We start from the raw sequence: 15,476 nt of genomic DNA, 5'->3' as shown, positions 1-15,476 counted from the left end.
TGTGACCCAAAAAGCAAACACAAAACAAACAAACAAAAAACTGCCTTGAGATTTGGATTCGAACTTGAACTTGAGCCTTCAAAGAGCTCAAACGAACACGCCCTCTTGCAAAGGCTGCCAGACACGGGACAACCAATAAAACTAAGAGTCCTGGAAGCCATCGTCTCTCCCCACAGGGCAATAAAGATAGCGATAGCAAGCACTTTCAACCAGGAGAGAAGGAAGGCAACCTCTATAACACAGACTTGGAAGCAAAATCTTAAAATACCGGGCGGGGTTAAACAATGACCTGGGTTGAAACCTTCAAGAGCTGTGAATTATCTTTCAACCTTGTGGAAATACAGAAATATGTAAATACTAAAGACAAAACCCATCCGGGAATGCAGTCAATAACAGTTTTCCCACATTCCTTGTGAGGATACTTTCCTTCCTCCTGGGCCTTGTAGGTTGAAGCATTACCTGAATTGGGGGGGAGGGGGCGGCGAGAGGGTGGGGGAGGGGGGAACCATGACAACAGCGGTTCAAGGCTGATGCCAAAGCACCCTTCCTCAGGATGCAGGTCAAAATGTAGTCTGATCACACAACAGAAACAGACAACTGGATACACATACCCGCTGGGGGCCTTCGGCACCCCAAAGGCTGCTCTGAAAAATTCTAACTCGAGAGTCGGTGGACTCTGATGGGTGGACAAGCATGTGTCGCTAACCGTGCAATTCTGAAACGGGACGGGCCGTCTCTCGGCGCCAGTGCCCGAGGACTGGCATCTTTGTTTTGTTCCCTGCAACAGCCCATTACCTGAGTCATAGCCTAAAGGTGCTCATAAAACTCGTTCCGGGCTTTAGACGGCAAACTCCGCCCGGCTCCCGCCTGGCTTGAATGACGAGGCTGGGCCCCCTGGAGAAGGCTGGCACCCCACCAGGCGCCACCTCTCTCATCGGACCCTCCTCTCCCCCCTGGGAGGGCGCTGGGAGCTGCCCCGGCTCATCCCCTTGGTGGTCCAGCCCTCCCGGTCTGACCTGCAGCATCCCTAGACGCGCGCGCGGGGGGCGGGGGAGGGGACTCCCCGGAAGGAAGGTACGCGCGGTGGGGGGGCACAGCGATCTGGGCTGGAATCCCACCCCACCCAGGGGGCGCGGAAAAGAAGCGCGAGCCGGGCCACCCGGTCTGCCAGCAGAAACCATGAGTCATATAATAAGTCTGGGGGGGTTCGGACCCGGAGTGGATTGTGTGTGTGTGTGTGTGTGTGTGTGTGTGTGTGTGTGTGTGTGTGTGTGTGTGTGTGTGTGTGTGTGTAGGGGTGGGGATGGGCTTAGGCAGGGGTGGGCTCCGGGATGAGGCCTTCTGGCCCGGTGGGCTGCCCGGAAAAGTGCTCCGCGAGCCTCCGCTGTCTGGGTGGCGGCATAGGGTCCGGTTGGGGGCGGGCCGGGCGGGCCGGGTCGCCGCCCCCGCGCGCGGCCACATCACCAGGCGCTCCCCCCTCCTCCCGGGGCGTTGGCGCGGCTGCGCGTGCGCGGGGCGCGGCGCGGGGGCGGGGCGGGGGGCGGCGGGCCGGGCTCCGGGGCTGTCAGCCACCAGGCGCGCGAGCCGGACGGAGCCGCGGGCCGGGGCCGCCGGCCCATCGCCCCTGCCATCCCCCGGGCGGCCTCGGCCGAGACGCGCTGCCCCGCGCCTGCCAGCGGCGCTCCGGGCCAGGTGATCGGGGAGGGCGAGCGGCGCCGGGGACCCGCGGCGCCCCCCAGGTACCGGGGCGGGGCCCAGCCGGGCGGTCCGGGCCGCTCAGGAACCCCGCGGGCAGCGCCCGAGCCCGGCCCCACCTCGGGCCAGGCTGCCGGTGGGTGTGAGCGTCGGCGCCCGCGTCCCGGGGGCCGGGGGTGGTCCCTGGACCAGCGCCCCGACGCGCACGGGCCAGGTGAGCGCGGGTGGAGGCGCGGCCAGGCGGGCTCGGGCACACCCCCCAAACCACAGGCCTCGGGGCTGCGCGGGGGGCGCAGGGTCCCGGGGTCCCGGGGCGAGGCGGTGACGCCGGGGAGAGAAACCGAGAGAGAGAGAGAATCCGCACGCAGGGTCTGTCGGTTACATCCTTCTGGCGGTTGCATCCTTCTAAGTCGGTTGCATCCTTCTATGGGTTGCATCCTTGGGTCCGTGTCCGAGGTCGGCGCCCTGGAGACCGCGTTAGACGCGCGGCTCCTCCCCCCCCCCCCCCCAAACCAAGACTTGGAGGGTTTTCACCGAGAGGCACTCCTGGCGCACCAGAAATCCACCCGAATTTCCCAAGTGCCACTTTCTATCCGCTCTCGTGAAGTTTTGCCAACTGTCGTTGCTCTCCAAGAACGTTTTCTTCACGCACCCCTCTCCTCCTCCCCCCCAGCCCCGCCCAGTGAATTCCCCCCCTCCCCGCGCTCGTTTGCCCCCCTACCTCCTCTCGGCCCCCTCCCCCGCTGGTAACCAAGCAACTCTTGTGCATACGGGTTTGCCCACTCTGGGGGATTTCGTCCACCAAATCTGTGGCTTTTTGTATCTTGTCTTCTTTCGCTTCAGCGTTATTTTCAAGGTTCATTTCTGTTGGAGAGTGTCCAGTGCCCTTTTAGTGAAAGGAGAATATTTCATTTATCATCAGTGCAACACATTGTATCAGAGTTCAGGTTATCCCATTTATTAGACGACGCACAGAGGTTTCTACTTCTTTTGCTCTTGTGAATCCCGGCGCTATGGTCATTTGCGGTCAGGGTTTTATGCGGGCCCATGTTTTCATTCCTGGGGAGCTGACCCTCCCCAAAGTAGCCGGACCATTATCTTCGCTCCCAAACTGTGGGTGGGTTCCAGTTTCTCCATCATTCGCTGTTGTCTAAGGTGGCCTAATTTTAATTTTGTCGGGGTGGGTGTGATTGAGGGAGGGTGAGAAGAGGGGGACACCAAGTGAGGGACTCAGGGTCTGTCGCTGGCTCTGTGCTCAGGAATGCGCAGCCAGTGGTGCTGGGTTGCTCAGGGGCAGTGCCTGGGTTTGACCAAGGCAGGCCCTGTGTGTTTGCGTCGTAATGTCTGTCAGTCCCAAATCACAGCCATCCTACTGGATCCAAAACGGTATTGATTTGCAATTCCCTATTGACTGATCACGATGGCTATCTTTTCATTTACCCCCTCCCTTCACCCCTTGTTTATCTTTGGAAATGTATATTGAAATATGTTGCCAGTATGTTAATTGAGCTGTATTTTTGATGTTGACTTATATTGTGGACTGGAGCGATAGCACAGCGGGTAGGGGGGTTTGTTTTTGCATGCGGCGGACCCCGGTTCGATTCCTCCGTCCCTCTCAGAGAGCCCGACAAGCTACCAAGAATATCCCGCCGCAGCGCAGAGCCTGACAAGCTACCCTGGCATATTTGGTATGCCAAAAACAGTAACAAGTCTCGAAATAGAGACGCTACTGGTGCCCACTGGAGCAAATCGATAAACAACAGGCGACAGAGCTACAGTGCTTATATTGTGAGGCAGAAGTGGGGGAGGGTGGAGTCTAGGTATGGAAGCTACCAATGTTTTAGAAGAGTCTGTGACACTGATGGATACAAAGTAGTATAATACTTAGAGTTGAGAACAGTTGGCTATGTGCTTCTAAGTCTTTCAGAAGACGCCCCTCCATTCTTGGGTAATTTTCTGTCCCCTTCCCTTCTCTGGTTTCTTGAGGAAAGCCACTAAAGGTGTGTTTGTGATCAGAATCACGACAGACCACACAGAACTGGCATTTTCAATATAAGCTGTGCTTGGTGTGAAAATTCCCAGTTACTATTTTTATTAAAAATTCTTGACTTTGGTGGTCAAAATCACGGCAAATACAGCCAACTCAAGTCAAATGTCATATGTCCCGGGCCAAGTAGAAAGAAGATCTTGTTTCCCTAAGTTTCTGTAGACTCAATTACTGCTACATTCTTTTGTGGTGGCAAATACTTTTGATGGTATTGAAGTTAAGAACCGCTTAGAGCAGACTGAATGCTGCTATACTTATTCAATAGTTGATTTCTGAGTGTACAAGAGAATTCAGCGTTAGCTTCAGGTCTTTCAGGCAGGACTACCAAATATGATATCACATTTGCCATTCAGGAATAAAGCTTTATTTTTTTATGAAGCAAGATATATTTTATTTAAACTGACTTAGATGCAAGTGGCAGGGCCAAAGAGATGGTACAGTAAGTAGGGCGTTTGCCTTGCACTTGGCCAACCCGGGTTCTATCCCTGACATCCCAGATGGTCCATGGAACACCACCAGGAGTGATTCCTGAGTGCAGAGCCAGGAGTAACCCCTGAGCACTGCAGGTGTGCCCCCCCCCAAAAACCAAACCGAACAAAAACCAAACAAAATCCAAATCAAAACAAAAAAGAAAGCAAAACACCCAGGTAAGAAATGGAAAGAAAGAGGAAGTACGTGTTCAGTAGAGACCACTGGCCTCTGGAGTGGGAGGAGCAAGCAGAGACATAGTAACGAGCACGTGAGGTACAGAGATACCATTCAAGGCTTGAAGAGCAAGCCGCCTTTCTCTTTCTTTCATGTTCCTTCTTATCTGTATCAGAACTCATACAGAGCATTGAGTTCTGGGTTGCAAAAGAGCATTTATTATTTATTTATTTATTTTATCTATTTATTTTTAATAGCGAATCACCGTGAGGTACAGTTCCATACTTACAAACTTGCGTGTTTACATTTCAGTCATACGATGATCACATATCTATCCCTCCACCAGTGCCCATTCTCTTCCACCAATGTTCCCAGGATCCCTACCCCCCCACTCCGCCTCTGTGGCAGGGCATTCCCTTTTGTTCTCTCTCTCCTTTTGGGTCTTGTGGTTTGCACTAGAGGCATTGAGTGGCCATTGTGTTCCATCTATAGTCTACATTCGGCACGCATCTCCCAACCTGAGCGGGTCCTCCGAGCACCCTTTCCTTGGTGGTCCCTTCTCTATCTGAGCTGTCTTTTCCCCCCAGCATGTGAGGCCGGCTTCCAAGCCATGGGGCAAACCTCCTGGTTCGTATCTCTACTACTCTTCAGTGTTAGTCTCCTATTCTGTTGCTTTATATTCCACAGATGAGTGCGATCTTCTATGTCTATCCCTCAAAAAGAGCATTTCGTTTTAGCAATCCATCTCAAAGTCTTTGTCCACACATCAGACAAACAGCCACACAGGGACTGGTCATTTTTTTATTACTGTATCATGACAGATCAAAAGCGTATTACCAAATTTCAGATAAGTAATAGGAAACAAGATGAAGTATTGCCAAAGGGAATAGTGGACAATCACTAATAAACGTGGAGAGATCCAGAGAGAGGGCTTGAAGGCTGAACACCTGTGTGGCAGGCAGGGGTGTGGGGCCTTGGGCCCAGGTGGGACCCCCAGCACCTCTGGGTGCCCTGACAGTTGCTGGGAGTGACCTGGAGGGCCACTGCAGGTGGCTCTACCTCACCCCCTCAAACCACGCAAAACAGAACAAAATGTGAATTACTGTCCTCTTCTGCTTTCCATCTGACACTCTATAAAGAACAAAAACACGATTGAACCCTCTTAGACTTCATTGACTTCATTAAGAGAATGAGGAGAATTGTTTTGATATACAGCTTCGGGGTATGTTTTGTTTTGGCTCATGAGATGATTCTTTAAAATTAATTATTTCCAGCGTTCCCCTCATACTTCATAGAAACACTGCGGTTTACAAAGTGGTTCATGATGGTTTGTTCCAGGTATTCGGTGTTTTAACACCAAGCCTGCCACTGTTACACCTTCCCTCCACTCGTGGGATGGTTTCTTACATGCCAGAACTATGACCCATCCAACTTCATACCACTTGCTCCCGACTTATCCCCTGAATATAGATATGTAGACACTCATTTTGCTGTAGGTACGAATCCTTCCCCAAGTCTAGCTTTATCTCTCCCTTGGTGTTTTTAGCGTCACTTAAAAAAAAATTAGTAGTATAGACTCCAGAATCGAAGTATAAGCAGACCCGCAGCGAGTAGCATGGTTTCTTTGTAAGACAGTTTGCTAGAATTCAGAGTGAGAGGGTGGCCATGCTCCAGAGTGAGTGGCCCGTGCCACTTTCGGACAGGACTGATGGCAGCGGGCCATGACAAGTGGCACCCACATGGGGCAAGTGATCTCTGGGAGATGGTAGCCAGGGTGGGCCTGTCTCATGGATGGCAAGGCAACCCTCACCTTCCTCTCAAGTTACTGTGGAGAGTTTATTTTGATCACATTGGCATATTTTTACTTTTTCATTTTAATGTTTTTTTGTTTTGATTTTTGGGCTACACTGGCAATGCTCCATGGTTATTCCTAGCTCTGCACTCAGGAATCACTCCTGGTGGGGCTTGGGACATTCTGGAATGCTGGGGGTGGAACCTAGGTCGACCGCATGCAAAGTAAGTGCCTTATCCTCTGTACTACGGCTCCAGTCCCATATTGGTGTATTTTTAAAAATCAGTCTGTCTGTGGATGCTGAGTGATGCAAGTCTGCCTGAGCACGTGGTGTGGCTCTCCGGTCCCACCTGCCTGGCAAGCGGACCCTGAGCTTCAGAGTATGAGGCTGGGGAGATGTCCCTATCGCCTGGATTTTCTGAGGAAAGTCAATACTGGCCTTCACCAGGATTTTCTTTTCCTTCTTCTTGTTCTTCTTCTTGTTCCTCTTCTTTCTTTCTTCTCCTTCTTCTCCTTCTCCTCCTTCTCTTCCTCCTCCTCCTTTCCTCCTCCTCCTCTTTCTTCTTCTTCTTCTTCTTCTTCTTCTTCTTCTTCTTCTTCTTCTTCTTCTTCTTCTTCTTCTTCTTCTTCTTCTTCTCCTTCTTTCTTCTTTCTCCTTCCTTCCTTCCTTCCTTCCTTCCTTCCTTCCTTCCTTCCTTCCTTCCTTCCTTCCTTCCTTCCTTCCTTTCTCTCCCTTCCTTCCTTCCTTTCCCTCCCTCCCTCCCTCCTTCCCTCCCTCTCTTTCTTTCTTCCTTCCTTCCTTCCTTCCTTCCTTCCTTCCTTCCTTCCTTCCTTCCTTCCTTCCTTCCTTCCTTCCTTTCTTTCTTTCTTTCTTCTTTCTCTTTCTTTCTTTCTTTCTTTCTTTCTTTCTTTCTTTCTTTCTTTCTTTCTTTCTTCCTTCCTTCCTTCCCACACTGATCTGTGTTCTGAACTTACTCCTCTCTGTGTTTAGGAATCACTTCTGGAGGGGGGTGCTCAGAAGACTCCATAGGTCCTGGGGCTCCAACTATATGCGATGCTGGGAGCCAAGTGGGGACCCGGAAGCAGGCGCCCACCCACTGTGCCATCGATCCAGCCCTCCACCTGGATGTCCTGGACTTGTTTTACCTGTCTTGAAATGAGTTCCAGGAGAAGACTAATAGTTGGAACAGTTTTATTTTGGAGATAAAAGGGAGGAGAGAAAAGAGAATCCCATAAAGTAAAGGCATGAGACTTGGATGTGGTCAGGAGTAAATGGACAGGAGTCAAGGGAAAGAGGAATTCTGTGCCCCAGGTGTGGGCTCCTGAATGGAGTGCGGCACGTGGCCGAGTGAAGCTGACTCCAGGGGCCTTTTCCAGCCTCTCGTGCAGAAAAGAGTCCCTTGGGAGACCTTTGCGCTCTCGTGGTCTTCAGTCAGGGTCTTATCAGGGCCAGTCTGAGGGTTTGGGTTGGATCCTCTTAAGGAGAGTAACATCTTTTCAAGTCATCTCTTGATTTATGGCTTCCTGAAATTCATTGTCAAAAGCCTCCTTCACGGATTGCTTCATCTGCTTCGTCCCTCTCTTTCTCTCTCTTCCCTCTCTCCTCTCTCTCTAATTTTATCTGATATATGCGGCTGGAGTGATAGTACAGCAGGTAAGGTGCTTGTCTCCCACTTGGTAGACCAGGGTTTGATTTTCAGCATCCCATATGGTCCCTTGAGCACTGCCAGGAGTAATTCCTGAGTATAAGCCAATAGATCACTGAGCATCACCTGGTGTCCCCTCCTTCCACCTCCCCCCGCCCAAACAAAGTTTAATATATTTATATCTAATTTATGTGTTTATTCTATCTTTCTGTCTAGCCTCACTGTCTCATCTATCAGGTCTTCCAAATCTCGTAGAATTGATGGCCAGACTTGTCAGTGACTTATTCAATATTAATGTAAATGAATTTAATCAAATTGTTCCCCATCTGTCTTACCCCCCTAGAGGCGATGAAGAAGTGAAACTATTTGGATTTGGTGTCCGGGTGAGGGAGGGGGCTCGGAATATCCAGCACTGCGGGGTGGGGCTGCCTCTCCTGACTCAGGGCTTGGAGGTCAGTCCTGGCAATGCTCGATGCTCAGTGCTCAGGACCATGCAGATCTGGGGATGGAACTGGGGGCATCTGCATGTACTGCCTGCCCGCCAGCCCCTGGGCTGTCCTCATCTTGGAAGTGGGCTTTGGACTTGAGAAATGGGGGAAGGAAGTAGTTTGGGACCATGGGTACTTTTGGAGTTTTTGAAAAACTTTGTTTCTAAAAGTGCGCGTGTTGAAAGGAGGTCTTGGGTAGAGTGAAGGGTCCAGAGGAAGCTAAAAAAAAAAAAAAAAAGCATGAAGGAGTAACATTTGGAAGGGAAGCTTGGAGGAGTCTATATTTTTAGATTTTTTTTTTTTTTGGTCTAAGGGAAGCTCTAAATCTGCAAAAGAGAAATATAACCTTTTCCATCCATTTCTCACTGTTGCTCCTTCTCGTCCCACTTACACCTCTCCATCCTCGCTCTTCCGGGACCCAAGAAATTAGGCTGGAATTACTATTGCCCCAGCTGGAGCTTTTCCATTTCTGAATTAACCTTTCCCTTCCCCTCCGCCAGGTTCAGGCCAAATTGAGATCAAATTCAAGAAGGCAAGCATGTATTAAAATACTACGGAAATCACAATTTCATTTTCACTTCTGGGAAAGCTGTGTCGGAGAATTGAACGCAGACCCCCGTGTACTCTGTTCCTTCTTAGTTTCCCTGGCCAACTGAAACCGGAGCACCCCCCCCCCCCCCAAATTGCATGTCTCCCCCATGCAGGGGCTACCATGTCCTGGCTGGGATTTGACCTGGAATTGGAAAGTTTGCTCTCTGCGAATCAGCGTCCTGTCCAAGAGCGCCAGTAAGAACACAGGGGTGTGGTCTGTGTGGAACGTGGACCTTTATCCCATCCGAAGCCTTAAGATAAGATACTTTCCCATGGCAGGAAGGGCGTAGGGGAGGTGGGGAGGAAGACTGGAAAGCCTGGAGCTCTGGCCCAGATTCCATTCCTGGCACCGCACCCCTGGGTGGGTGGCCCCAAGTAGCATGGTGCTGACTGCTGCTCTTGGGTCTCCAGAGCATTGCCCCTTCCCAGAGTAAAAGGGAAACGAGTCCTTTCAATGCGGCTTCTCCTTGTTAGAGTAGTAAAAGTCCTGTGGGCATCAGAGCTGAAAATCACTATCACTATCACTATCATCCTGTTGATCCTCGATTTGCTCGAGTGGGCCCAGGAACGTCTCCATTCGTCCTAGCCCTGATATTTTAGCAGCCTCTCTTTACTCGTCCTTCCCAACAGTGCTGCATTAGAGGCTCTTTCAGGGTCAGGGGAATGAGACCCATCATTGTTACTGTATTTGGCATATGAATACGCCACGAAGAGCTTGTTAGGCTCTCCTGTGCCGGCAGGAAAACTCTCAGTAGCTTGCCATATTCTCAGAGAGGGAGAACTAGGCTATAACTAGCTACTGGAAAATGGGGGATCTGGGCAGAAGAGGCCCAGTCCCAACCTGAGCAGGCTTGGAGATCTCAGCCCCGGGTCCCGCACACCTGGGTTCCTCTGCCAGTTCCTTCATGCATGAGGCTCGTCCAAACGTGTGGAGAGGGGTCTTGAGCGTGGCTGTGGCTGGGTTCTGGAGGTCTTCGGCCGAGCTGAAAATAAGCAGCCATAAGCTAAGTGTGCTGTTGGGCTCTCCAGGGCAATCTGGGACTCTGACACCCATTTTAAAACTGTGTCTCCAAGTAGTGACATCAGAGCCATTTTTTAGGGAGTGATATTTCCTTGTGTACTTCCAGAGTCAGATTACGCGAGTCCACTCCCTTGTGTTTATCAAGTATTTATCGAGTGTCTACTGCATGTATTTATCGAGTGTCTACTACAGAATCTGCTCCAGGCTGGACTGGGGATTCAGCCGTGAATAAGAGGGTGTTTTGCTCTCCCAGAGTTTCTAGTTGAAAAAGTTAGTTGAGGAGCCAGAGAGATAGTATACGGGCAGGGTGCTTGCTGTGCATGCAGAGTGGACCCTCGGATCGAATCCCCAGTATTGCCCCTATGGTCCTTAGAGCAACGCTGGTGGTCACTCCTGAATCACACAGCCTGAAGTAGCCCTTGAGCATCACTCAAGTATGGCTCTCCTTCTTCCCCCTGAGAAAAAGTATAAATATATTTATAAAATGTAGAACTATATGTAAATATATATATGTATATATATTTTTAATATAGTGAATGCTAGATAGCAGAGAGATGATTTGGATCACGGAAGATGGGAGACTACGTGGATCAGGACAGTGCTGCCTAAGAGCTAAGAGTTATGTAGAACAGGAAGCAGCCGGTTTCCAGGGAAGGCTAGTAGGAGCCAGAGAGTGTCAGGCAAAAAGACCCGGTGGAAAGGACAAGAAGTTGAGAGGATGTGGTGCACCAAAGTCGCATTTCAGTAACTGCACCAGTAAGATTGTAAAGCCCATTGAGTATGACATGCATATTGCAAAAGATATATCAACTAGAAAATAGGGGCGCGTCAAACACAGGTACTGAATAGATGGCTGATGAGGCACTTGTCTTGCATGCAGCCAACCCAAGTTCTGTCCTCGGCACTGTGGATGGTCCTCCAGGCCCTGCCAGGAGTAATCTCTGAGCATCACTGGGTGTGCCCTCCCCTCAAAAAAAAAAAAAAAAAAAAACCTAGGAAAGCAGAAGCAGAAACCTAGGCCAGTATAATCAATAGCCAAGGGTCTTTTGATTATGCAGGATTTAATCTTATTAGATACTTTGAATTTACTTTAGAGGAAATGAGAAGCCACTGGGAAGTTTTAAATAGGAGCCCGATTACATTAAGATTTTGAAACATCCCTTTGAGTGCCCAGTTCATTCTCAAATAGAAACTTCAGATTCCTTAGCCCAGTGTTGCAGGTTTTCCAAAACTAATACCATGTATTTTTTTCCCTAAAGAATCTCTTCACATTTTTTTTTGGGGGGGTGGACCTTCTCTTTATAGATTTCTTGTTTACTTAAGTGCCGTTACACTAAAATCAAAAGATTAATGAGAGCAGATCTTGCTTCTCTCTTCCTCGCAGTGAACATTTAGCATAGTCCGGGGTACCCAGCAGTCAGTAAACATAGTAGCGGAAATGATCTTGATGCTTCTAGGAAGACTTGCTTTGGGGGCAGAGTTTTCATTGGTTGAAATTCCTTTTGCAGGCCTTGGGGTGGGGGGTGGGGGGTGGGGGACGTGCTCAGAGGCCTGGAGTGCGTTTTGTATAAATGGGAGCCCAGCGCTGGATACTGTAACTTCATGCATGGTCCTGCACCCCCACCAAAAAAAAGTCCTTTTGAAATGTTCGTGAGAGAACCAAGTCTGCCTATTTTAAAACATATTTAATCAGGGGCTGGAGTGATAGTACAGCAGGTAGGGCGTTGGCCTTGCTCACAACTGACTCTGGTTTGGATCCCTGGCATCCCATATGGTCCCCTGAGCCCACCAGGAGTAAGACCTGAGCACAGCTGGGTGTGACCCAAACCCCGAAACTTTTAATCAAAAGTACTCTTTTTTTTTTGGGGGGGGTTGGGGGTGTTTGGGTCACACCTGGCGATGTACAGAGGTTCCTCCTGGCTGATGCACTCAGGAATTACTCCTGGCGGTGCTTGGGAGACCATACAGGATGCTGGAAACCAACCCTGGGTCGGCCATGTGCAAGGCAAACGACCTACCCGCTGGGCTATCGCTCCAGCCCCATCAAAATTACTCTCGATGTTACATTAAAGCGGTTAGTTAAAAAACAAAACAGAAACCACACACATTAACTTCCTGATTTAGGGGCCTCTCTCCTCAAGTAGGGCAGTGACTAATCGTTCACAGGAGGAGGCAATCCTGCTGTCCTTTATATTTTCTTTGGAGAGCTAAGCATCCTTTGAGCACTTCCCAGAAGGCAGTTTCAGAAAAGTGGCTGAGAGCAAAGAGATTAAATTAAAATGCATCCATCACACATGCTTAATGGCGAGGCAACAACAACAGAAAAAATAGATTTTTGGCTTTAGAAGATGTAAGAATAGAATCCCGTACATCCAAAGAGCTTATAAGAATTTGGTGATGTCAGTTTGTTGTCAGAGGCTCATGGCGCGGTTGGGCCACTGTGACTTCACAGAATTAGACTCTAAGCCCAAACTGTGCGGGGAAAAGGTTTCCAGCGTGCAGTTTTGATAAGTGGAAGGAGATGTTATGAAAAATTCATGAAAGGTACATTTCTACTTTCCACTTATGATTCAGATTTCTCTCAAATGGTTTCAAGATGTGGAAATGGCTAATTGGTTTTATACATTAGATTTTTCTATCTCTTAAATACAAAGGCTAGAATCAAATGTTGCTAATAGAGGTTGGTTATTAAAAATACTCATGGAGTCTTACATTTCTGTGTTCTGCAAAGTCCTATTTTCAGCAGCGCTTCGCGGAACTTAAATTGAAACGGCCAACTGTATAAATTTGTCCGAAGAAAATAACTCTTAGGTATGGGGAAAAGATTCTGCACAAAGATGTTCATTTTCATTGCAGTGTAATTCGGTCCAGAAAATGTCCTCCTGTAGGGAAATGATTCATTAAAATGTGGCAATTCACTTGAAGGCATTTATCATTTCAAAAGCATTGGCTCCTTATTTCATTGCTTCTTAAGTTATAATGTAGAACATGCTCACCATGCGAGCATTTGAGAAAATGTGCAGGTTTAGAAAATGAAAACGAGGGCCGGGGATGTAGCTCAGTGGTTAGAGAACTTGTTTTGCACGTCTGTGGCCCTGAGTTTGATCTGAGCACTATCCCTACTCACCTCAACCCCTGCAAAAGAAAAAGTGAAAATGATATTTCTTCCTCCTGCACCCTCTCCTCTCCCCACTGACTTAGGTCGCCCAGTTCTCTCGAGGACAGGTCTCTGCCAGACTGACTGTGGTCTCTCTCTCTCTCTCTCTCTCTCTCTCTCTCTTCCCCTCCCTCTCTCTTATTATGTGAACATAATTTTTAAAAAAGTGAACATAATTTTTTTAAAAAATTATTTTATAAAGTAGTTCATAATATTGGATTACATTTGACATTCAAACACCAATCCCACCCCTATGACACCTTCCGCCACCGTATTTCAGGTGTTTCCATCTCGAACCCCAATCCCTGCCCCAAAGCAGGGACCCAAATAATCTATTTCCCTCTAAGGCTGGTTGCCTCCTACTTTGAGTCCATCCGCTGGGGTGCGCTGCTCTTGGACTAAGGGTAGGGTGTGTGCTATGAAGCGCCAGGACAAGCTTCATTCATGGGTGAGGTTCTGCCAAAGCATGTGGAGGGTTTTGGGGGGTTTCGGCTGCCAGGGCTGTGTCCCTTGGGGCCGGGAGGAGTCTCACCAGGCCCCTCTGTGGGGGGTGCCCGGAGGAAATGGCCTTTTTCTCACCCAGTGATTTCCCAGTTGCTGGGTGGAGGGACTTGACGGGGTCTTCTCAAGTTAGATCAGGTGGGGACCAGGCCGGTGGAGTTCGCTGTGCTTCATCCTGAACTGCCTTGCTTCTTCCTACTTTATTTTTGTTTGTTTTTTTGGTTTTTTTTTTTTTTTTTTTTTTGCTTTTTGGGTCACACCCGGCAATGCGCAGGGGTTACTCCTGGCTCTGCACCGTTTCGTGTATTGGGGATTCACGTAGAATCACGTGGATTCATGTAGAGTTTAATTTCAGCAATGAATTATTTTCAAATCAGTGTTTAAAGCAGTGTAGCTATTTCGAGAACCTGAAGTCCTCCATGCCCCGTCCAGGATTCCCAGATCACGTCCAGTTTACCTTTGTGTTGCATCTCTTCAGCCCCGTCTATTCACTTCCTTCCCCTTTTTTGCCCAGTTACCAGCCCCTTGCTCGGATGCTCTTCCCCTTCTCCGTTTTCCCTTGTCTGATTTACCGATTCCCTTTATTATTTTTAAGATTTATAAATAAGGCTGGGGCTGGAGCGATAGCAACGGGTAGGGCGTTTGCCTTGCATGTGACTGACTTGGGTTCGATTCCTCCCTCTCGGAGAGCCCGGCAAGCTACCGAGAGTATCTCGCCCCCACGGCAGAGCCTGGCAAGCTCCCCGTGGCGTATTCGATATGCCAAAAACAGTAACAACAAGTCTCACAATGGAGACGTTACTGGTGCCTGCTTGAGCAAATCGATGATCGACGGGATGACAGTGACATAGTGATCATTAAGGCTATGTGTTTATGATTCTGTTGGAATTTGTGGCACAGTCACCTCACCACCTAAATGCCAGAAGCCCCCCTTAACCAGACCCCAAAAGCTTATCTGTTCTTTAAGGTTTAGCTCATGGTTAACTTTCTCGTTCGTTGTACTTGATGAACAAACACCCACATTTTGACTCAGTCAGCCAGTGCTGACTCAGGAATACGCAGAATTTCACATCGGGAGCACATACTGTAGGTCTGTCTTCCTCTGAGCGAGGTGATGTATTATCAAGTAAGCATTCGGGCGGCCGGTGCTAAAGATCTGCCTGCCCTGTGCTGCCTCGCAGAGTCGTTTATCAGTGCCTGATTGCCTGGGGTTATATTTGGCTACATTCCTGGCTCTCTGGTAAATATTTGCTCACTTATTAATTCAGAAATAAATAATGCAGAGTTCACCTGTGAATCAGGGATGAGGCTTGGGGGAAGAGGCTCTTTTCATTCTTGAGCAATCTGCTGTGTTAAAAAATAACCAGGATCCAATTTACTGGATTTCGGTGTTGGCCTGAGTGGAAGTGGGAGGGAAGACAGGACGGGAAAGTGCTTGGCTTTGAAGTCCACGTTCCCCGGGGCCACTTGACTCAGGGCAGAAGACTTGTGGCCTAGCGAATGTCCCTGTGTCCCCTGTGTTGTCCTTTTGTTTTGCTGGTTAGTCAGAAAGGTGTGAATTAAAGGCCTGGGCTGTGAACTCACCAGCATTGTAACTTACTCAGCCCCTCTGGGATTCAGTTTCCTGAGTGGAAATGTAGGAACATGTGTATCTCCTAGGTTTGGGAGATAGATTGTGTGAGGGGCCGGGGAAATGAGCAGAGCTGATTAGGGGCACAGCCGTGCACGCACCAGGTCCTAGGTTTGGTCCTCTGCACCTTAGGGCTCTTCTCTTATCAGCACCTCCGATAGGGCCTGAGGCATCACTGAGTAGCCCCCAGGCTGTTTGAGATTTCGGGAGCCCCGCCCCCAAATTAGATTCTATGAGATAAGTTCAAGGAGGGTATTAATTGG

General features: G+C 49.3%; 1 protein-coding gene and 1 pseudogene across 4 annotated transcripts in view; one reads left to right on the top strand and one right to left on the bottom strand.

Moving 5' to 3' along the window:
* Positions 1–1,548: 1,548 nt before the first annotated feature.
* Positions 1,549–15,476, top strand: part of SLC41A2 (solute carrier family 41 member 2) — a 140,688-nt gene continuing 126,760 nt past the window's right edge. The window contains exon 1 of one of the 4 annotated variants that reach the window (XM_055118466.1): positions 1,549–1,692. The gene's annotated coding sequence lies outside the window, so the exon portion shown is untranslated. Of the gene's footprint in view, positions 1,910–9,022; positions 9,100–15,476 lie in introns of those variants that run through there. The other 3 variants (XM_055118465.1, XM_055118464.1, XM_055118467.1) reach the window with 3 other exon arrangements.
* LOC129399240 (small nucleolar RNA SNORA40) lies at positions 4,539–4,617 on the bottom strand (annotated as a pseudogene).

Source organism: Sorex araneus, chromosome 10 (assembly GCF_027595985.1).
Source record: "Sorex araneus isolate mSorAra2 chromosome 10, mSorAra2.pri, whole genome shotgun sequence".
Classification (NCBI taxonomy): domain Eukaryota; kingdom Metazoa; phylum Chordata; class Mammalia; order Eulipotyphla; family Soricidae; genus Sorex; species Sorex araneus.
The sequence above is the reverse complement of the archived record's forward strand: the minus strand, read 5'-3'. Positions and strand labels throughout refer to the sequence as shown.